This window comes from Tachyglossus aculeatus, chromosome 6 (genome assembly GCF_015852505.1).
Source record: "Tachyglossus aculeatus isolate mTacAcu1 chromosome 6, mTacAcu1.pri, whole genome shotgun sequence".
Classification (NCBI taxonomy): Eukaryota; Metazoa; Chordata; class Mammalia; order Monotremata; family Tachyglossidae; genus Tachyglossus; species Tachyglossus aculeatus.
The window spans coordinates 57,907,807-57,931,110 of NC_052071.1; the positions used below are offsets into that span (position 1 = coordinate 57,907,807).

Here is a 23,304-nt window from a genome sequence, read left to right on the forward strand (position 1 = left end):
GTAAGCATTTACCAAATACTGTAAAAAAAACCCAAAAAACTAACATGCCCATTCATTCATTCAGTCCTATTTATTGAGCGCTTCCTGTGTGCATAGCACTGTACTAAGCGCTTGGGAAGTACAAGTTGTCAACCTACAGAGATGGTCCCTACCCAACAGCAGGCTCACAGTCTAGAAGGGGGAGACAGACAACAAAGCAAAACATATTAACAGAATAAAATAGAATAAATATGTACAATAATAATAATGGCATTTATTAAGCACTTACTATGTGCAGAGCACTGTTCTAAGCGCTGGGGAATTTACAAGTTGATCTGGTTGTCCCTCATGGGGCTCACAGTCTTCATCTCCATTTTACAGATGAGGGAACTAAGGCCCAGAGAAGTTAAGTGACTTGCCCAAAGTCACACAGCTGACAAGCGGTGGAGCCGGGATTTTAACGCATGACCTCTGACTCCAAAGCCCGTGCTTTTTCCACTGAGCCATTACAAGTAAAATAAATAAATAAATAGAGTAATAAATACTTACAAACATATATACAGGTGCTGTGGGGAGGGGAAGGAGGTAAGGCAGGAGGGATGGAGGGGGGAGGAGGGGGAGAGGAAGGAGGGGGCTCAGTCTGGCCCATTAAAATGATTGTTCCTGTTAATGTTGCCCAGGTTAATGTTCCAGCGAGTCTGTGAGCCTACAAAGAGAAAATGCCAGGACACTATCAGTCAGCAAAGCTATTTCTCACATTCCACTGAACAGTGTGGCTCAGTGGAAAGAGCCCGGGCTTTGGAGTCAGAGGTCAGGGGTTCAAATCCCGGCTCCACCAATTGTCAGCTATGTGACTTTGGGCAAGTCACTTAACTTCTTCTCTATTCCTCAGTTACCTCATCTGTAAAATGAGGATGAAGACTGTGAGCCCCCCGTAGGACAATCTGATCACCTTGTGACCTCCCAAGGGCTTAGAACAGTGCTTTGCACATAGTAAGGGCTTAATAAATGCCATTATTATTATTATTATTATTTCCTCTCCTTTGTGCTTTCCCCAATATTCTTTCCTTTATCTTGGAGATGTCATCATGTCATCAGAGAAGCAGTGTGGCTCAGTGGCAAGAGCACAGGTTTTGGAGTCAGAGGTCATGGGTTCAAATCCTGTGTGACTTTGGGCAAGTCACTTAACTTCTCTGGGCCTCAGTTCCCTCATCTGTAAAATAGGGATGAAGACTGTGAGCCCCATGAGGGACAACCTGATCACCTTGTATCCTCCCCAGTGCTTAGAACAGTGATTTGCACATAGCAAGCACTTAACAAATGCCATTATTATTATTATTATCATTATCATGTGCTTATGTAAACTTCTCGTCTTGTCCACCTTGTCTCATAAACTTTATTTTGGAAATTTGGAGGTAACTATATTGAGGGCAAAGTACCCCAGAGCCACACTTTTATTAGAGTGTCATCTCCCTGGGTGAAATGTCTTGTGCTTCAGTTTTTCTTTCTCAGTTGCCAAGTAGAGTGTGTTGTACACACTGGATGCCATTACTAGAACACCACCACAACAACTACTATTACTACTTTCAAGTGCAAAGCTGTTAGGTCTCATGGATAAAACGTAGGCCTCGGAGTCATTGGACCTGGGTTCTAATCCTGGATCTGTCAACTGTCTGCTGTGTGTGAACTTGGACAAATCACTCAATTTCTCTGCGCCTCACTTATCTGTAAAATAGAGATTAAGACTGTGAGCCTCAAGTGGGACATGGACTGTGTCCACCCTGATTAGCTTACATCTACTTTAATGTTTACTACAGTATCTGGCACACAGCACTACTTTAATAAATTTCATTTAAAAAAATAGTGCAACTGAAACCCAGAGAAGGTTTGTGGATTATATCTTCTTGCCACGTTCTATAGTTTCACCTGGATTTTCCCAGAGACTTATACTAAATGGTTTATTTTATTCCAACACCAAATGGAAGTTTGTTTTCAACTGGATTTTATGGTATTTGTAATCCACGATTCTATATTGTTATCCACTGCTTAACACAGCTTAGCCCTCATAACTTAGCAGCCATAACTTGAGTACATGTCTGTAATTTTTTTTATGTGAGTCTATCTCCCCCTCTAGACTGTCTGCACACAATAAGCACTAAATAGATATGATTGAATTTGAACTAGAAATAAATAGTTCCATGAAATTAACCCCAGGTTCTGTTCTTCCTCCTGCATTAGACTGTGAGCCCCTTGTGAAACCGAGGTTGCTTCCAATCTGATGAAATGGTATCTGTCCCAGCGCTAAGAATGCCGCTCGACACATAGTAAACACTTGACAAATACCTTAAGTATTATTATTAATATTCTTCCTCTGCCTTGGACTGGGAAGAAGCAGGATGATTCCCTCTTAGCATTCTCATCCACAGGAGAGGGAAGATGTTGGGTGATGAGAAGAGAGTGGGATAATTAATTTAGGACTTTCCAAGTCAAATCGCAGACAAGAAGCAACAGAATTTCCACCCGGAGATTGTGCTTGGGATTTCAGCTGGTCAAAACTCTCTTGGATGGCACTGATTGCTCTGATGGGCACAATGAGCTAGCCAAGGGTGACTCAAAAGATGTTCCGGAGGCCGGGGAAATTGCAGCCAGTGTAGGTAGGTAGAAATCTGATGAATAAAAGAAACCCATAACACTTTCCGCAGTTAATAGGAACTTAGGGTAACTCAAGTGTAACTTTCGTTAAAGCGCCGTTCAAAGTTTGAGCCATTTTTCCATGAATTTCCCATTAAGGTTAATGGGAATTACATGCACAAATGGTACACATCAATACAAAGCTGTATGTGTACAATATCAAATCCTGTGTAAGAACTTTGTTTAGTGGGGCTCAACATAATTTAAAAAAAAAAGAAAACCCTGCCAAACTCTGATGATTAAGTTCAATCTAAAACAAACAAACCATTGTGATGTGATTTTAGTAATGTGAATAACTAAGTACTCTTCAATATGATTTGGGAACACTTGTTGATTGTCTGGACAAAATATAGGTCTGCAGATTGACTTTTAATGGCAATTTTGGAACCAGGAATTCTGGTATATGAACTACTAATTTTTTTTATTTATTTTTTTAAGAGCATGTTGGACAATGATTCTACCTGGCAGGTATCTTTAAACCAAATGGTACTATTTAGCCTCCAATGGTTTTTCATTCCTTAATAGGTATCTAATTGGCTCGCAATGAAATGGGAAAAGCCAATAAAAAATAGACTGTTTGCTTAACCGGTTCACTAAATTACCTCTGGTAGCCCCTGCTTTGCTTTCACCCAACTTCCACCCACGGACTAAATTGTCTATCTACCTGATCATTCAGTGATAGCAGTAGTACGTCTATGTATTGAGCACCCTGCTTGCAATGCATTATGATAAGCACTTCGGAAGTATAATCAAGCACACGTTTCTTGCCCACAAGGAGCTTACACCGTAACGGAGAGGTGTGCATAAAGTAATTCACAGATATGAAGAAAAAGAGAACGGAAGGATGGATAGGTGAACAAACCAGTGCTTAAGTGTTTACCTTTCTGATTTCTTAATCATCATCATCATCATCATCAATCGTATTTATTGAGCGCTTACTAATACAACCCAGACCGCACATTTGGCTCCTCTAACAGCAGCCTAGTTACTACACCTCTATCTCATCACCGGCCTCTCGCCCACTTCTTGTCTCTGACCTAGAACATGCTCCCTCCTACATCCAACAGACGATCACTCTCCCCACCTTCAGAGCCTTATTAAAAGCACATCTCCTCCAAGAGGTCTTCCCTGACTAAGCCCCCATTTCCTCTTAATAATAATAATAATGGCATTTATTAAGCACTTACTATGTGCAAAGCACTGTTCTAAGGACTAGGGAAGATTACAAGGTGATCAGGTTGTCCCACGGGGGGCTCACAGTCTTCATCCCCATTTTACAGATGAGGTAACTGAGGCTCAGAGAAGTTAAATGACTTGCCCTTAAACACTCCCTTCTGTGTGGCCCTTGTATTTGGATTTGCACTCTTAATTCACCCCTCCCTCGGCACCAGAGTTTACAATTATATCTGTAAAATTTATTCATTCATTCAATCGTATTTATTAAGCTCTTACTGTGTGCAGATCACTGTACTAAGAGCTTGGGAAGCACAATTCAGCAACTAATAGAGAAAGTCCCTGCCCATACTGGGGATCACAGTCTAGAATATATCTCTATTAATGCCTGTATCCTCCTCTCTAGGCTAAACTCGCTGTGAGCAGGGAACATGTCAACCAACTCTGTTATATTGAACTCTTCCAATGTCTTTGTCCAGTGCTCTGCACACAGTAAGTGCTCAATAAATATGACTGAGTGACTCAAGTAGTTGAGTGTGTAAATTAATATATATGTACTAGGCCTACTAAAACCACATTTCCTCCCAGAGACTTTCACTGACTAAGCCTTCATTTGCCCTATTCATCCTCCAACTGTATCACCTACTGTCTCAAGCGCTTAGTACAGTGCTTCACACACAGTAAGCATTCAATTATTATGAATGAATGAATGAGTAGAACCTATGCACTTTTGTCTGTTCCACATAAGCACTTAATATCCAACCCACCCTGAGCCTTACTTGCATGAAGCTGTGTGGATTAGTGGAAAGATCCCGTACTTCCCAAGCGCTTAGTACAGTGCTGTGCACACAGTAAGTGCTCAGTAAATACCACTGAATGAACGAATGAATGAATCCCGCGCTTGGGAGTCAGAGGATGTGGGTTCTAATCCCGGCTCTGCCACTTGTCAGCTGTGTGGCTTTGGGCAAGTCACTTAAATTCTCTGTGCCTCAGTGACCTCAACTGTAAAATGGGGATTAAGACTGTGAGCCCCACATGGGACAACCTGACTACCCTGTATCTCCTCAGCGCTTAGAACAGTGCTTGGCACATAGTAAGGGCTTAACAAATGCCATTATTATTATAACTGCATACATATATTTATACTCTCCCATTTCCCCTAATTTATGTTGATCTCTGTCTCCCCTTCTAGACTGTCAGCTTCTTGTGGACAGGGTTCATGTCTACTAACTACTAAAAAATAAATAAAAAAAAAGAAGCAGCATGGCTCAGTGGAAAGAGCCTGGGCTTTGGGGTCAGAGGTCATGGGTTCAAATCCCAGCTCCGCCAACTGTCAGCTGTGTGACTTTGGGCAAGTCACTTCACTTCTCTGTGTCTCAGTAACCTCATCTGTAAAACGGGGATTAATCCTGTGAGCCCCCTGTGGGACAACCTGATCACCTCGTAACCTCCCCAGTGCTGAGAACAGTGCTCTGCACATAGTAAGCGCTTAATAAATGCCATTATTATTATTATTACTAACTCTCCCAAGTACTTAGTACAGCACACTGCACACAGTAAGTGCTCTTACTGTGCTTGTACTGAATACCACTGACCGATTGATTGGTATATCCAAATGCCATGGGTGGTCACGAGGGCCTAGTCGCTGAAGAGGTAGTTGGGAAGATTCTGTGAGGGAAAGCCCCCTGGCAGGGCAGTGCCTCAGTACCTCTTGGCACTAAGCATTGCTGCCTCATGGAAAGAGCACAGGCCTAGGAGTCAGAGGAACTGGGTTCTGGGTTCTAATCCCACTTATCTGCTGTGTGACCTTGGGCAAAAAAGAAAATGTGGAATTTGCAGTGTAGGAGTGGGATGGGACTTAAGATGAGATTTAGGAAAGCACAGATGGGTTTGAATCCCAGCTCCCCAGTTGTCAGCTGGGTGACTTTGGACAAGTCACATCCCCCCTTCAAAGCCCTACTGAAGACTCTCCTTCTCCAAGAGGCCTCCCCAGTCTGACTCCATTTTCCTCAGCTCCCCCTCCCCTCTCCATCACCCCAACTTGCTCCCTTTCCTCTACCCCTCCTCCCCTCCCCAACACTTGTGTAAATATGTGCAAATCTATAATTTTATTTGTTCATATTAATGCCTGGTTACTTGTTTTGATATGTATATATCTTTAATTCTATTGATTTATATTGATGCTATTGATGCCTGTTTACTGTCTGTCTCCCCCCTTCTAGACTGTAAGCCTGTTGTGGGCAGGGATTGTCTCTATTGCCGAATTGTACTTTCCAAGCACTTGGTACAGTGCCCTGAACACAGTAAGTGCTCAATAATTATGGTTGAAGGAACGAATGAATAGCTTATAGTAATAATAATAATAATAATGGTATTTGTTAAACACTTACTACGTGCAAAGCACTGTTCTGTTCATTCATTCATTCAGTTGTATTTATTGAGCACTTACTGTGTGCAGAGCACTCTACTAAGCGCTTGGGAAGTACAAGTTGGCAACATATAGGGACGGTCCCTACCCAACAGTGGGCTCACAGTCTAGAAGGGGGAGACATAGAACAAAACATATTAACAAAATAAAATAAATAGAATAAATATGTACAAATAAAATAAATAAATAAATAGAGTAATAAATGCACATAAACATATATACATATATACAGGTGCTGTGGGGAGGGGAAGGAGGTAAGGTGGGGGGGTGGGGAGGGGGAGGAGGGGGAAAGGGAGGAGGGAGCTCAGTCTGGGCACTGGAGAGGTTACAAGGTGATCAGGTTGTCCCATGGGGGGCTCACAGTTTGAATCTCCATTTTACAGATGCGGTAACTGAGGCACAGAGAAGTTGCGACTTGCCCAAAGTCACACAGCTGACAGTTGGAAGAGCCAGGATTTGAACCCACGACCTCTGACTCCATAGCCCATGCTCTTTCCACTGAGCCACAGTAAGAACTTAACGAGTACCTTAATTATTATTATTATCTTTACCTGTCCTCACTGCATCGATGTACTAATTGCTATCCATCTTCAAACCCTTAGGGGAAAAGAGAGAACCTATTTAGCTGTTTCACTGATATCGTATCCAACATGCCTAGACTTTCCTTCTAGTCACTTGAAAGAATCTCCACTACTTCCCTCTCTCTCCGCAACCCCTTCCCCTGTGTCCCTATCCACCAAAAACAAACAACACAGGTGCCAATCCTTAGATCCACGGCAGAAGCCTCCGTTGGCATCAAATAATTGCTGCCACAGATAATTTTAAAAGGAAATTAAAGTAGTGTTTAATAAATGGGTTACATAAAACTGAAATATAAAGCTCTTCTCAAAACACTGACATCATGCCATCTAGGGTAAACAACAGGCATTAGGGCCATCGGCAGAGAAAAGAACTAAATCTCTTGGGGGACGGGGGGAGAGTAATGTGAATGAATCACTCCAGATTAAGGCTGCAAAATTATTCTTACTCTCGTAAGCTTTTCAACCGTCTTAAAGACATTCTCGTCTGGTTTTAATAAGGCTATTTCTCATACAGTTGTGGATTACGTGAATTCCTCTTGTGGGGTGCTAAGGAGCAGAGGAAAGGCTCAAAATTAATGTTGTTTTCTCTGCGAGGCATTTAATTGGAAGACAAGTGCCCTGGTGTCTGTTTCCTCAGAGGCTCTCTCCCCTTCTAGATAAAAGTGTCAACCGTGTTGTTTTGGCCTTGGTTATATGAATGTCACCACTGTGGACCTAAAGCAGGGAAAAATCTACTGGTAAATCTCCCGTTTTGGTTGTGTCCCCCCATCCCCCTGTTGTTCCCAAGGACCCCCCAGGGAAGGGGCCATGCCAGACCTCGGAATGATGCCCACCCATCTTCCTTCAGGTACACACTCCATGGAGAGTCATGGAAGGGAAGCCCCCCGCCTCTGTTTGAGCCTAACTTCCAGACTTCCTCATCTCGGGTCTCCGTCAAAACCTGAGAGTTTCTAATCAGGGCAGGCAAGATCTCGTATATTCATTAATTCATTCAATTGTATTTATTGAGCACTTACTGTGTGCAGAGCACTGTACTAAACGCTTGGAAAGTACAAGTTGGCAACATTTAGAGATGGTCCCTACCCAACAGTGGGCTCACAGTCACAGTATATGGCTTTCTGGCCTGTTCGCCCTTTAAAGCCTGTCCCCTCCCAGTCCTCATCCCTCCCCAAAATCCCCATTCTTTTTCATCCCTGCACCTAAAATAAAAGTTTGTCGATAGTCAGTCCATCAGTTGCATTTATTGAGTGTTGATTGCTGGGGCAGAGTATTCATTCAATCATATTTATTGAGCACTGACTGTGTGCAGAGCACTGTACTAAGTGCTTGGGAAGTACAAGTCGGCAATATATAGAGACCCAACAACGGGCTAACAGTCTAGAAGGGGGAGCATCATCATCAATCGTATTTATTGACAGCTTACTATGTGCAGAGCACTGTACTGAGTGCATGGCAGAGGAGTGTAAGCTTGTGGTGGGCAGGGAATGTGTCTTTTTACTGTTACACTGTACTCTCCCAAGCACTTCGTACAGTGCTCTGCACACAGTAAAGTGCTCAATAAATATGATTGAATGAATTAATGGATGAACAGTAAATTGGATCCTTGCCCACAGAGAGCTTGCAATCTAGGACCCATGTTTCTCACCATTCCTGCCTCCAGTAGATCCCTCTGAAAATAAAAGCCAAAATCCCAGAGGGAATCCGTCTCCCGCTTTTATTTCCCCAGCACACGGTTAGATCTGCATCTTGGCTCTCTGTCAGTCCTTTGTTGTAAAAGGAACTTGGGACCGTGATGTCTTTAATGATTTTGGCAGGTGAGGATCTCTTCTCTCCTGAGATCCGGGTTCACTGTCCTGCTCAAACCACACTAGGCTTTTTTTGTGTCACTGCTTTTTGAGCTTCTGTTCCTGATTTATTGCCATGGTTCATCCCAGAAGGGCAAAAAGATATTGAGGTGAAATTTTCCCCAGAGGGAAGTTTTGGAGAACTCTGCTTATGTATCATTCAAATAAATAGATTAAATTTCTGCTCAGTACAAGCTGCCATCAGCTGTACTTTGTAGTAAAAGAAAATCAAGGTATTGTCCAGCAACCTAATTGTAGAACCATCCAGTGTTGGGTGGTAATGATGCCAGAAGCATCATGGTAGAGAAGCAGCATGGCTCACTGGAAAGAGCACAGGCTTTGGAGTCAGGGGTCATGGGTTCGAGTGCAGGCTCTGCCAATTGTCAGCTGTGTGACTTTGGGCAAGTCACTTAATTTCTCTGTGCCTCAGTTCCCTCATCTGTAAAATGGGGATTAAGACTGTGAGCTCCCTGTGGGACAACCTTGTAACCTCCCCAGAACTTAGAACAGTGCTTTGCACATAGTAAGCACTTAATAAATGCTATTATTATTATTATTATGCCAGGATGTTTAGTTAATAGTAATAATAATAATGGTACTTGTTAAGTGCTTAATATGTACCTAACACTGTTCTAAACACTGGGGTAGATTCAAGTTAATCAGGTGGGACACAGTCCCTGTTCCACATTGGGGCTCATAGTGTTAATCCTCATTTTACAGATGAGGTAACTGAGGCACAGAGAAGTTAAGTGACTTGCTCAAGCCGGGATTTGAACCCAGGTCCTTCTAACTCCCAAGCCCAGTCTCTAATTTTTTTTTATGTTGTCGAAGTCAGGACCCTCACGTCTCAGTTCCAAGCTCTTCCATGGGTTTCAGGGTGAAAACTTCATTCCTCTCGACATTGCTTCCTGGATGCAAAGTCCACGTTGAATTTCAGGGTCCAGGGAAGATGGAATTCTCAGAGAGAAAATATCAGGAATGGGTTCCGCAAGTCAGTCAGCAAGGTGGTTCCATAAAGCAGGCAGCAATTTGGGGGTACCCCAAATATTCCCATGTGCCGAGAACTGAAAAATAAAAAAGTAACTTTGGATTGGGTGTGTTCTGCAGGCGGATATGATTTATCCTGATGGAACAGATTCTAGGTGTCAGCAGTGGGGTTTATTAATTACTTTCGCAGAAATGTTTTGTTCTTTTGGTTTCTCTGGAGGATTAAATACCACATAACATATGTTGGATTTTGGCAATCTTATGTTTACAGAAGTTTAAAAAATATTTTGAGCAGTTGCACATGAAATTATTTAATATCCCTCATGAGGGGAAATGCTAACAATGTTCAGACCAAATACGACTGCTTTCTATGAATACTTCCTTTTTTTCATATCTCGTGAGAAACTACTGAATAGACTATCAAATTTCCACATTTATTTGGGTCCGGGAACAAAGAAACAACAATGCTTACCTGAAAGCAGATATTAATAGAGGAAAACTAAAAGTGGAAAACAATTGAAAATAACTTGTTCTGGCTCAGTGGCATTCTTCACTTAGGAAAATGTAGTTTGCTTACAGAAGTAAGATCATGATAAAGATATAATGGCTAAATCATATTATAGGAACAGAGTAATAAAGAGAATGCACTTGAAAGCCATTAAGCCCTTTGAACACAACGATTCAATTAATGGCGATGTTGCTAAATACAGCTAGCAGTTAGGGTCTAATTTAAACTGAAATTAAATCTGAAACACGAGACAGGGCCCCAAACATAATTTAGCCGCAATCTCCCTGGAACCACTGGATGCCACTCCAGAAGTGGAAGAATGTCCATGAAGGAAAGGAAAATGACGGGGAAAAGCTAGGATTTTGGACATTTCAGTTGGAAACTTACACTGAAAAACTGCTTCTTCTCCTCCTCTTATTTTTCTTCCTTCTTCTGCACCTTTAAAGTGGCCCTTGGGTCCATTGAAAATAATCAATCATCAATCGTATTTATTGAGTGCTTACTGTGTGCAGAGCACTGTACTAAGCGCTTGGGAAGTACAAGTTGGCAACATATAGAGACAGTCCCTACCCAACAGTGGGCTCACAGTTCGAGGATAGGTGGAGAGGCACGGAGAGGGTCACAAGTATCTAGCAGGAAATGCATCAGTCAGTAGTATTTACTGAGCGGTACTGTGTAGTGAGCACTGCACTAAGCACTTGGGAAAGTACAGTACAATCGACTTGGTAGACACCACTGCTGCCCTCAAGGAGTTTATGGGTAGAAAGGCAGGGCATAGGGACATCACTTAAGCCAGACTCATACTTCTAGACTGTGAGCCCACTGTTGGGTAGGGACTGTATATGTTGCCAACTTGTACTTCTCAAGTGCTTAGTCCAGTGCTCTGCACACAGTAAGTGCTCAATAAATACGATTGAATGAAAGAATGAATGAATGAATCCACATTTCCACTGATGATAATTATGGTACTTGTTAAACCCTGGAGTAGAAACAAGTTAATCGGGTTGGACACAGTCCCTGTCCCCCTATGGGACTCACAATCTTAATCCCCATTTCACAGAAGAGGTAGCTGAAGCCCAATGAAGTGAAGTTACTAACCCAAGGTCACACAGCAGACATGTGGTGGAGCCCGGATCAGAACCGATCCTTCTGACTCCCAGGCTCGGGCTCTATAATAATAATGATGGCTTTTATTAATCAATCAATCAATCAATTGTATTTATTGAGTGCTTACTGTGTGCAGAGCACTGTACTAAGCACTTGGGAAATTCAAGTTGGCAACATATAGAGACAGTCCCTACCCAACAGTGGGCTCACAGTCTAGAAGGCTCACAGTCTAGAAGTGCTTACTATGTGCAAAGCACTGTTCTAAGAAAGAAATCCCACACACATTGTCTGGCCAATGCAAAGGGACCCTGAACTCATTGTGTGATGCTTCATTTCTAACAGCTGTGATTTTAAATGGTCCTTGGAAGCCTGTTGTTGCCACGACACTTGAGTGCACTCAAGATACCCACCACTAAAAGGAGTCAGGGCCTCTTTATATTATTTTAATGATCTGAATTCAATGAAAAGTAATTTGATTGTTGGAAATTACCACACCTAAGTCCCCTGGAGCCCTCACTCCAGGGCTCCGTGGTATCTCTGTGATATTAGAGAAGCAGCGTGGCTCAGTGGAAAGAGCACAGGATTTGCAGTCAGAGGTCATGGGTTCAAATCCCAGCTCCACCAATTGTCAGCTCTGTGACTTTTAGGCAAGTCACTTCTCTGGGCCTCAGTTACCTCATCTGTAAAATGGGGATTAAGACTGTGAGCCCCCCATGGGACAACCTGATCACCTTGTAACCTCCCCAGTGCTTAGAACAGTGCTTTGCACATAGTAAGTGCTTAATAAATGCCATCATTGTCATTATTATCTCACAGATTAAATGGATGAATGAACACAGTACTTGGCACATAGTGAGCACTTAACTCAAACTACAATTATCAGTGACTAAAAGAATATAATTCTATAATTCTATTTGTTCTGACGATTTTAACACTTGTCTACATGTCTTGTTTTGCTGTCTGTCTCCCCCTTCTAGACTGTGAGCCCGTTGTTGGGTAGGGACCATTTCTATATGTTGCCAACTTGTACTTTCCAAGCGCTTAGTACAGTGCTCTGCATGTGGTAAGCGTTCAATGAATATGATTGAATGAATGAATGAATTTAGAAGACTGTGTGCCAAGCACTGTACAAAGCAATGGGCTAGAAACAAGATAATGGGTACCACATGGCACTCAAAGTTTAAGTAGGAGGAAGAATGGTACTTTAAATGGTATTTTTTGAGCACATATTATGTGTTAGGAACTGTACTAAGCTCTTGCCTTATGCTGTCGAGTCATCTCCGACCCATAGAGACATCACAGACACACCTCTCTCAGAATGCCCCATCTGCAGTCGTTCTGATAGTGTATCCATAGAGTTTTCTTGGTAAAAATATGCAAGTGGTTTACCATTGCCTCCTTGCAAATGGTAAACCTGAGTGTTCACCCTCAATTTTTTCAAGCCGCTGCTGCCCAGCACTGGTGAGTTTGGACTTTAGCAGATTGTCTTCCCCTCACTAGCCACTGCCCAAGCTAGGAATGGAATGGCTATGCTTCTGCTTGACTCTCCCTCCCATAGTCAAGACTGATAGAGGGCTGGAAACTCTCCAGGTGTGACCCTAAGAAGGGAAAACTCTGGGGTGGATACAGGTTAATCAGGTTGAATCTCCATTTTGCAGATGAGGGAACTGAGGCACAGAGAAGTAAACTTTCCAACACCATAGATCCGGGATCAAAAAGTTGCTTGACCAAGATCACAAGTGGCAGAGCCGGGATCAGAAATCAGCTCCTCTGACTCCCAGCTCCTTGTTCTTTCCACTAGACCACTCTGAGAAATCCGGGTCTAGTTTTGAAAGTGGTTTTCCTACTCCAAATGTTTTCTCTTCCTATGGCCCAACCCCAGGTTGCTGATGCATGACTGACAGTAAAACCATTTGGGGAGTAAATGGGGACAAGGGCCTTTTCCAACCAGTTGTGGATTCAAACACTCAGGAAAGCTTCTACTCTCCCAGCGCTTAGTAAATGCTCTGCACATGGTAAATTCGCAATAAAAATGACTGACTGACATGCTTCTACTTGCGGAGTTGTTGGGGACGATCTGCTTGAGTTCTTCCCAAAGTAGACGTGAAGTCAGACATAGCCAAAAATGTGATTTGGGATTATTAATTGCTCACAATAATAACAAGGTTACTAAGCAGTTACTGTGTGCAAGGCACTGTGCTAAATGTTGGAATAATAATAATAATAATAATGGCATTTGTTAAGCGTTTACTATGTGCAAACTACTATTCTAAGCACCGGGGAGGTTACAAGGTGCTCAGGTTGTCCCACATGGGGCTCACAGTCTTAATCCCCATTTTACAGATGAGGTAACTGAGGCCCAAAGTCACACAGCTGACAATTGGTGGAGTGGGATTTGAACCCGTGACCTCTGACTCCAAAGCCCGGGCTCTTTCCACTGAGCCACGCTGCTTCTCTGTAATCTGAGTAGTAGTATTACACCGAGTAGTGTAATCTGAGTAGTTACTCAGATTAGACACAGCTCCTGTGAGAACAGAGATCTCTATTTTACAGTTGAGGAAAGTGAGGTCCAGAGATGTTAAGGGATTTGTCTAGGTTACACAGCCATTCACGCTTAGACTCAGCCCCTTAACTCCCGGCCCATCCTCTTTCCAGTAGACCAGGATTCAAATTTCACTCTAGTTTTCCAGACTTTTTGTGCTCTTAAGTGAGAATCAGTGCCCCCATTTGTCTTTAAAAAGGAGGCAGTGTCCTTGTGGAACTCTGTGCTGAGGAGAAAGTTATCAGTTTTGTTTATCTTGTTCCTTCTCCGTGCTCATGCGTTTAAACTGTTGGTTTAACTACTCAGCTGACCAAGCCCAAATAGATACACTGTGTTGAATGGTTGCTCCCTCATTCCATAGTTATTTTCTAGCCAACACATCAATTGAAAACACCCAATTTGGCAGAGCTAAGTGGAATATTAGTAGTAGTAGCAATGGTGTGTATTGAGCGCCTACTGGATGCACTGCACTGTGCTAAGCTCTTGGGAAAAACACAACGTAGACAAATCTCCTGCTCAGACAATATAATGTAAGTTTATTGTTGTATAGTATGCTCCCAAGTACTTAGTGCAGTTCTCTGCACACAGTAAGCTCTGAGTAGATAAGATTTACTGACTATACCATAATCAATCAATCGTATTTATTGAGAGCTTACCATAATGAATGGTAACAACAGTCCCATTGACCTGAGCCTTGGAGGAGATATTGTCAACTTTTATTACTATTTTTCTCAAAGCCTGGTTCCTTGTTTTCCTGGAGTCATTTCTCTCAGGGTCTGAGTCAGCTCATGTTTGCAAAGCTGATTTTAACATCCACGAATTTCATCCCAAGGAAACAAACCTGAAAGACATGGCCTCTAGAGCTAGGCTTTTATTAATAAAACCATCTATCTCCCCTTCTAGACTGTCAGCCCCTTGTGGGTAGGGAACATTCATTCATTCAATCGTATTTATTGAGCACTTATTGTGTGCAGAGCACTGTACTAAGCGCTTGAACCTGTCTAACTCTATTGTACTCCACTTTCTAAGTTGCTTAATACAGTGCGCTGCACACAGTAAATTCTCACTAAATGCCATTGATTGACTGCAAGCTCTCACAGGGATCGTACTTATTGCTTCTACTGGACTTTTCCGATCACTTAGTACAGAGCTCTGACTGGGTCAGGAGCTCAATAAATGCTGCTGATAATGATAATAATGATGGCACTTATTAAACGCTTTCTATGTGCAAAGCACTGTTCTAAGCTCTGGGGAGGTTACAAGGTGATCAGGTTGTCCCACTGGGGGCTCACAGTCTTAATCCCTATTTTCCAGATGAGGTAACTAAGGGTCAGAGAAGTTAAGTGGCTTGCCCAAAGTCACAAAGCTGACAATTGGCGGAGCTGAGATTTGAACCCATGGCCTCTGACTCCAAAGCCCGTGCTCTGTCCACCGAGCCACACTGCTTCTCTCATGGCACAACCACCGTGTCTTATCTAAGAAATGGCCTGGAGAAGTGGAAGAGGAATCCACTGTCAAGAGGAGAAAAAGATAGAGGAAAAATCTGTGGAAGTGAAAAGGCAGACAGGAAAAGCCAAAGATAAGCCAACAGGGAGAGTCAGTCAGTTGTATTTATTGAGCGCTTACTGTGTGCAGCATGCTGTACTGAGTGCTTGGGAGAAGTACAATAATATTAATAATGATGGTATGCGTTAAGTGCTTACTATGTGCCAAGCATTCTTCTAAGCACTGGGATAGATACAAGGTAATCAAGTTGTCCCACGTGGGACTAACAGTCTTAATCTCCATTTTACAGATGAGGTAACTGAGGCATAGAGAAGTTAAGTGACTTGCCCAAAGTCACACAGCTGAGAAGCGGTGGAGCTGGGATTAGAACCCACGACCTCTGACTCCCAAACTCGGGCTCTTTCCACTAAACCACGCTGCTTCTCAATAAACGGACACACTCCCTGCCCAGACAAGTTTATGGTCCAGAGGGGGACACAGATATTAATATAAATAAATGCCAGAAATGTACATAAGTGTTGAGTGGATAGGAAGGGAAATGAATAAAGGGAGCAAGTTAGGGTGGTGCAGAAGAGATTAGGAGGGAGGAAAGGAGGGCTTAGCAGGGAAGGCCTCTCAGAGGAGGTGGAGGCTTCAGTGGCTGGAGGCTTTAATCAGTGTGTGTGTCTCAGCCCACACATGAAAAACTTTCTATTTTCAAGGTAATATCATTACCCTCCTCTGCTCAATAAGGCAGGAATAACGAAGCCGTGTTATAATAATACATCAGTAGCACAATATGAGTCCAGTCTAGAGATGGATTTCTAAAGGTTAGCCCCTAAACCTTGGCAACTTCAGCAGCAATTGACAGGTTGAACCCATTTGAGATTTGCACGCAAAACTCCCACAGGTTAAAAACAAGGTCATAGTTTTTGAGGTGCTTAGCTTAATTGAAGGGCTCTCATTCATTCAGTTCTATTCATTAAGCAGTTACCGGTGCAGAGCACTATACTAAGCACTTGGAGTCAGAGGTCATGGGTTCAAATCCCAGCTCCGCCAATTGTCAGCTAGGTGACTTTGGGCAAGTCACTTAACTTCTCTGTGCCTCAGTTACCTCATCCGTAAAATGGGGAGTAAGACTGTGAGCCCCACGTGGGACAACATCCCCAGCGCTTAGAAGAGTGCTTTGCACATAGTAAGTGCTTAATAAATGCCATCATTATTATTACTATTATTATTACAATTCAACAATAAATGTACACATTCCCTGTCAACAAGAGCTTAGATTCCACAGACGTTTTACTTCCCTGGAGAAATAGGGAGCTAGATCTCTTGGAATGGGCAGGCGGGTGGAGTTAGTGCTATAGGAGAGTGATGTGTCATTGGAAAACTAAGGAATCCTTAGCCTGCAACTGATAGTAACCTCACATCTATCAATCCATCCATCAGTGACATTTATTGATAATTTATGGAGCACTAAGCCCAGGAGTAAAAGGGGAATAAAAAGCCTGTTGTACCTCCCTCTCATACTGGAAGCCCTTTGTGGGACAGGGACATTGTCTGCCTTGATTGTATTGTGCTTAATACAATGCTTGGTCCGTAGTGTGGACTTAAGTGCCATTATTATCTTTATATTATCTTTTAGACTGTGAGCCCATTGTTGGGTAGGGACCATCTCTATATGTTGCCAACTTGTACTTCCCAAGTGCTTAGTACGGTACTCTGCACACAGTAAGTGATCAATAAATACGATTGAATTAATAAATTATTATTATTATATATTTGAAAGAGTGCAACAGAAACAAGACACACATTCCCTGCCTTAGCTGATCTACTGGGACAATCATTTGAAAACTGGACATACAAAAACAGGTACCTGTTTCTACATAGTAAATGGATGCAGCTTGGACTAGTGTCAAGAGGATGTTCCTGGGTGTCAGAGGACCTGGGTTCCTATTCTGCCTCCACCACTTGGCTGCTGTGTGGCCGTAGGCAACTCAGTCAACTTCTCTGGGCCTTTATTGCCTCAGTGGAAAAATGGAGATTCAGTACCTGTTCTCCCTTAGGCTGTAAGCTCCTGGTGGGACCTGATCATCTTGTATCTCACCCCAGTGCTTAATACAGTGCTTAGTAAGCTCTTAACAATTAACACAATTATTACAGAGACATCGGCCTGAAGATCCAGTGCTTCAGCGCTATGTGCTTTGCATATAGTAAGCGCTTAATAAATGTCATCATTATTATTATTATTTATTATGGAAAACCCAGGGGGTGAAGGTGGCTGAACTAGCTCTTCTGACTGACCTCTTGATTCCTTTAATCCCCAGAGGATATTTTAGGCAAGATGGAGAGCGAGAGGATACAGATTAAGTGGACGGGAGGGGCTACAGATTGCAAAGGGGAGACTTTAGACTGTAACCTCGTTGTGGGAGGGGAATGTGTCTGTTTATTACTATTACCAAGCGCTTAGTACAATGCAGCACTTGGTCTGCACTCAATTAGCACTTAGTACAGCACTCAAATACAATTGAATGAAAGGGACCAGAAGGAATTCTGCAGAGAGGCCCAAGAGGGCATTTGACGGGTCCAGTCAACAGTCCCCAAAATCTGCAGACCCAGCTGGGAGTGACCGATGCAGAGTTGTGGGAAAGGAATCCTTCTCCAGCTGTTTTCTGCAAGAACCATAGACCTAGATTAATATGAATAAATGATTTAAAATATATAATTTAAAGAGGTGTAGGTAAGTGCTATGGTGTTGGGGAGAATATCAAATATCCAAAGGTCACAGATAATAATAATAATAATAATAATGTTGGTATTTGTTAAGTGCTTACTATGTGCCAAGCACTGTTCTATGTGCTGGGGGCATACAAGGTCATCAAGGTTGTCCCACATGGGGCTCACAGTCTTAATTCCCATTTTACAGATGAGGGAACTGAGGACCAGAGAAGTTAAGTTACTTGCCCAAAGTCACACAGCTGACAATAATAATAATAATAATGATGATGATGGTATTTGTTAAGCGCTTACTATGTGCAAAATACTGTTCTAAGTGCTGGGGGGATACAAGGTGATCAGGTTGTCCCATGTGGGGCTCACAGTATTAATCCCCATTTTACAGATGAGGGAACTGAGGCACAGAGAAATTAAGTGACTTGCCCAAAGTCACACAGCTGTCAATTGGCGGAGTCGGAATTTGAACCCATGACCTCTGACTCCAAAGCCCGGGCTCTTTCCACTGAGCCACACTGCTTCTCCACAGATCCATGTGCACAGACCAGACAACGCATATCTGTAACTTATTTATGTTAATGTTTGTCTCCCCCTCTAGACTGTATGCCCACTGTGGATAGGGAATGTGTCTATTATATCTGTATACTGTACTCTCCTAAGCGCTTAGTAAGATGTTCTGCACACAGGAAGTGCTCAATAAATACATTTGACTGATGCAGAACAGAGAGCAAGCTGGGGGAAAAAAGGATTAAGCTGGAAAGACCTCTTGGAGGAGATTTGACCATAATAATGCTTTGAAGGTGGAGATAGTGACTTTGTCCCGGGGTAGCCATCTGAACTTTTGTGATGGGGTGGTGATGAGTGCAGCTAAGCAGCTGCTAATTTTCCATAGTGGACGCCAGGCGGATAGCCATGACAGGCAAAATGTCGCCAGGAATTACTCATGAGGAAAAATCCTCATGCCGCGTGCCAAAGGGAGCTCCAGACCCCCAGTGCCCGGACTACTTGGTCCCGAATTGATAGGAAGTCGGTGGAGGGGGTCATTTTCCAGTTTAACTACCTTGGCGCCGATCCCTGGCAGAAAACCGATGTTCCAGACAAACATACACACCTGGCGGCAGAACAATAGATGCTATGAAATAAAGGAAAAAATGGAACGACTTGGACCTCGGCTTCCAGGAAAGCAATTGACCGTGAATGACTTCATTCCAACAAAGACGGTTGGTATTTACCTGAGATTTTTACGGGGTTGAAGAAACGAGAGTTTCTGCCCTTTATTGTAAATATTCCAAGTTCATTGAGTGATAGGAAAGTAGCTATATGGGAACTCGAGAATAAGGGGGGAAGATTTTGGTCTCCTTTCATTCAAGAATATTTATTGAGCCCCTACTGTGTGCAAGGCCTTGCCTTAGGGGCTTGTGGGAATATGATAAAAGCAGCATGTTTTGGACTGGACTAAGCCCTTTTTTTAGTGTATTTGTTAAGCACTTACTATATGTGCTTATGTACTATATACTTTATATACTACAAAACATCTTTATGCTTGTTATGCAACAAAGAACTCCACCTCAACCCTAAAAGTTGCCAGGGGGTTGGTGTGCTTCTCTAATCTTTCTCAGTCACTAAACAGTTAATCTTCAGGGCCTTTTTGAGGTCCAGGCTGTGAGAAAGAGGAACCTCGATTCTTGTGTTCGTTGCTTACAGATGGTTCTACACCATCCACCGCCCAAACCTGAGGAACACCAGAGGAACATCTGAGATTTCTGATGCCTAAAGAAGCAGAGATGCCTAGGCTAAGTGGGCTCGAACCCGTTCTCCCGCCAGGTCAGGAGAAAGAACCAGACTAGTCTATTTTCTGGCTGCCTCTCCTCCACAGTGTTTTTACAGATATTCCCTCATTTATCTCTTTCTCAATCCTTGGAAACCAAGCGTAGATCAGAGTTTGCCGATTCCCCGGATGGATTTGTATCCACTAGTTTAGTGATGCAGCCTTGGGATCCTATGATTTCTCCCAAGCAAATCATCATTCTTGGAAAGTTAAACTTTTGAATGAGTTTTGTGATTTGAAGAAAAGCTATCGAACCATTGGATAGTATAGACTGTGACTTATAGACTTATAGACTTCTTATAGACTTCTAGACTGTGAGCCCACTGTTGGGTAGGGACCGTCTCTATATGTTGCCAACTTGTACTTCCTAAGCGCTTAGTGCAGTGCTCTGCACACAGTAAGCACTCAATAAATACAACTGAATGAATGAATATGCCAGGCACTACACTAAGTCCAGGGATAGTTATGAGTTAATCAGGTGGAACACAGCCCCTATCCCACAAAGGGTTCACAGTTTCAATCCCTATTTTATAGATGAGATAACTGAGGCACAGAGAAAATAAGTAATTTTCCCAAGTTCATCCAGCAGATATAGTGTTGTTTTGTTGTCTGTCTCCCCCTTCTAGACTGTGAGCCTGTTGTTGGGTAGGGACCGTCTCTATATGTTGCCGACTTGAGCTTCCCAAGTGCTTAGTACAGTGCTCTGCACACAGTAAGTGCTCAATAAATACCATTGAATAAATGAATGGATAGTGGCAGAGCCAGGATAAGAACCCAAGTCATCTGATTCCCAGATTAATGCTCATGAGAAGCAGCATGATGAAGTGGATAGAGAATGTGCCCGGGAGTCAGGGGGTCATGGTTCCAATCCCAGCTCTTCCACTTGTCTGCTGTGTGACCTTCGGCAAGTCACTTCACTTCTCTGAATCTCAGTTACCTCAGCTGTAAAATGGGGATTGAGACTGTAAGCCTCACGTGGAAAAGGGACTGTGTTCAGCCCGATTTGCTTTTATCCACCACAGCACTTAGTATAGTGCCTTGCACATAGTAAATGCTTAACAAATACCATAATCATTATTATTATTTCCACTATGCCACACTGTTTTTCTGAGAGAGTACAGTAATCCTGTCTCTGCCACTTGTCTGCTGTGTGACCTTGGGTGAATCACTTCACTTCTCTGGGCCTCAGTTACCTTGTCTGTAAAATGGGGATTAAGGTTGTGAGCCCTAAGTGGGACAGGGAGTGGGTCCAACCCGATTATCTTGCATCTACCCCAGCACTTAAAACAGTGCCTGATACATAATAAGCGCTTAATGAATACCATACTTACTAATTATTATTACAAAAGAATTGGTAGACATGATCCCTGCCCACACGGAGCTTAGTTTCAGGTTGTTGGGATTCACCTCTCCTTAGTCCCAAAGCCTTAATGTACACATCTGTAAATGATTTATTTATATTAATGTCTGTCTCCCCCTCTAGACTGTAAGCTCACTGAGGTAGGGAACGTGTCTACCAACTCTGTTATATCGTACTCTCCCAAGCACTTAGTAAAGTGTTCTCACATATTAAGTACTCAGTAAATACCATTGAGTGTTAGAGGGAAGAAGAGAGAATAATCAGGAAAGGTCTCCTAGAGGAGATGTGATTTCAAAGCTCTTTGAAAATAAGGAGAGCATTGGGGTGCCAGATATGAAGCAGGAGGGAAGTCCAGATAATAGTAATAATACTAATAATGGCATTTATTAAGCACTTACTATGTGCAAAAACACTCTTCTAAGTGCTGGGGAGGTTACAAGGTGATCAGGTTGTCCCACGGGGGACTCACAGTCTTAGTCCCCATTTTACAGATGAGGTAACTGAGGCCCAGAGAAGTTAAATGACTGCCCAAAGTCTCACAGCTAACAAATGGTGGAACCAGGATTTGAGTCCATGACCTCTGTCTCCAAAGCCCGGGCTCTTTCCACTGAGCCACGCTGTTTATCTAGAAAGGAAGATAATAATAATAATAATAATAATAATAATAATAATAATAATAATAGCATTTATTAAGCACTTACTATGTGCAAAGCACTGTTCTAAGTGCTGGGGAGGTTACAAGGTGTGAAGATGTGAAGAAGACGTTGACAGAGAGAGATACATGAAAGGGAGAAGCACAGTGAGTAGGTTGGAATAAAAAAAAGTCTATTCTGTTCCCAGATTTTTCCTCAATGCCTGGGTCAAATCTTCCCTCCCTAATCCCAGATCCTCCATTTAAAAATGAGTTGGCAAAGTAGAAGTAATAGTATTTCCTCAGAGCCTATTGGGTGCAAAGCAGTGTACCCAATACCCTGGAAAAACCCAGGGGTGAGAATTGGGCACGGTCCTTGCTTCTAAGGAGCCCACCTGCCGAGAAAGTGCCAAGTGGATGCCAACTTGAATATCTGGAGAATTATCCGTTGAAATTTCTGAACTTCTCAATCTAAAATCATTTAATGTTTAAAGTAGTGATAGTCCATCCCAGCTAATCAATTCTAAGCATCCTCTGTCAATGGCAAAGTCCTCGAAATGAGAAGGATTAAAGTTAACGGAACCAGCTCCTGCTGGTTAAAAATGAAACACAAACCTAAGCGTTCCAGATGTTTTCGAACTTCATTATTCTTCAGACTTCAAATGACCTTTTCATATGCAACAACATCTGTTGATGGCGTAAGCCGCCCATGGAATTATATATTTTCCATTTATTATTTAAAACCAATGCAATGGCCAGTCTCTCTGGTTAACAGTGACTTTCCACCGCCCCTTAAAAAAAAGTGATGCGATATTATAATGCCCCATTTTAGAGTACATTCTTTTAGAAAGTAGTGAAAATGGAAGGAAGTTTACTTTGAACTAAATTCTGCTGTCAGGATGATAGAAAGAAGGTGAAAATGTCTAAGTGAACTGTTTTAATCCTCTAAAAGAGAACAATCCCCATTTTAATACACTCCTCTGACTGATTTTCCCTTCCATCTGGGGCCAGCAACCTAGACAGATTTAAAGGAGACTTGGTTGCCTTAGCCTGGGAGAAGGAAAGAGATTTCCTCTTCAGAAAAGATAGGTATGAGGACATGGGCTGTCCATTCACTGGTTTATTAATTCGTATTCATTGAGCACTTACTGTGTTCAAAGCACTGTACTAAGTGCCTGGAAGGGTACAATAGAACAATAAACACATTCCCTGCTCCCAAGGAGCTTATGGTCTAGAGGGAGACAGGTCTGTTGTCTCCTCCTTTGGTTGTGCCAGTGAGATAACTCCATTCATTCAATCGTACTTATTGAGCACTTACTGTGTGCCGAGCACTGTACTAAGCGCTTACTCCACAAATCAATAATTCGCTTCTCCAGCAAGTTTGTTGCTGGGCAGGGAGCGTGTGTGTTCATTGTTATAGTTATAGT

At 42.7% G+C, this 23,304-nt stretch overlaps 1 non-coding gene across 1 annotated transcript; it reads right to left on the reverse strand.

Moving 5' to 3' along the window:
- Positions 1-12,768: 12,768 nt before the first annotated feature.
- On the reverse strand, positions 12,769-12,906 carry LOC119930259. The gene has a single exon (XR_005451742.1). It is a non-coding gene; the product is annotated as a small nucleolar RNA SNORA7 (small nucleolar RNA).
- Between the last annotated feature and the right edge of the window lie 10,398 nt (positions 12,907-23,304).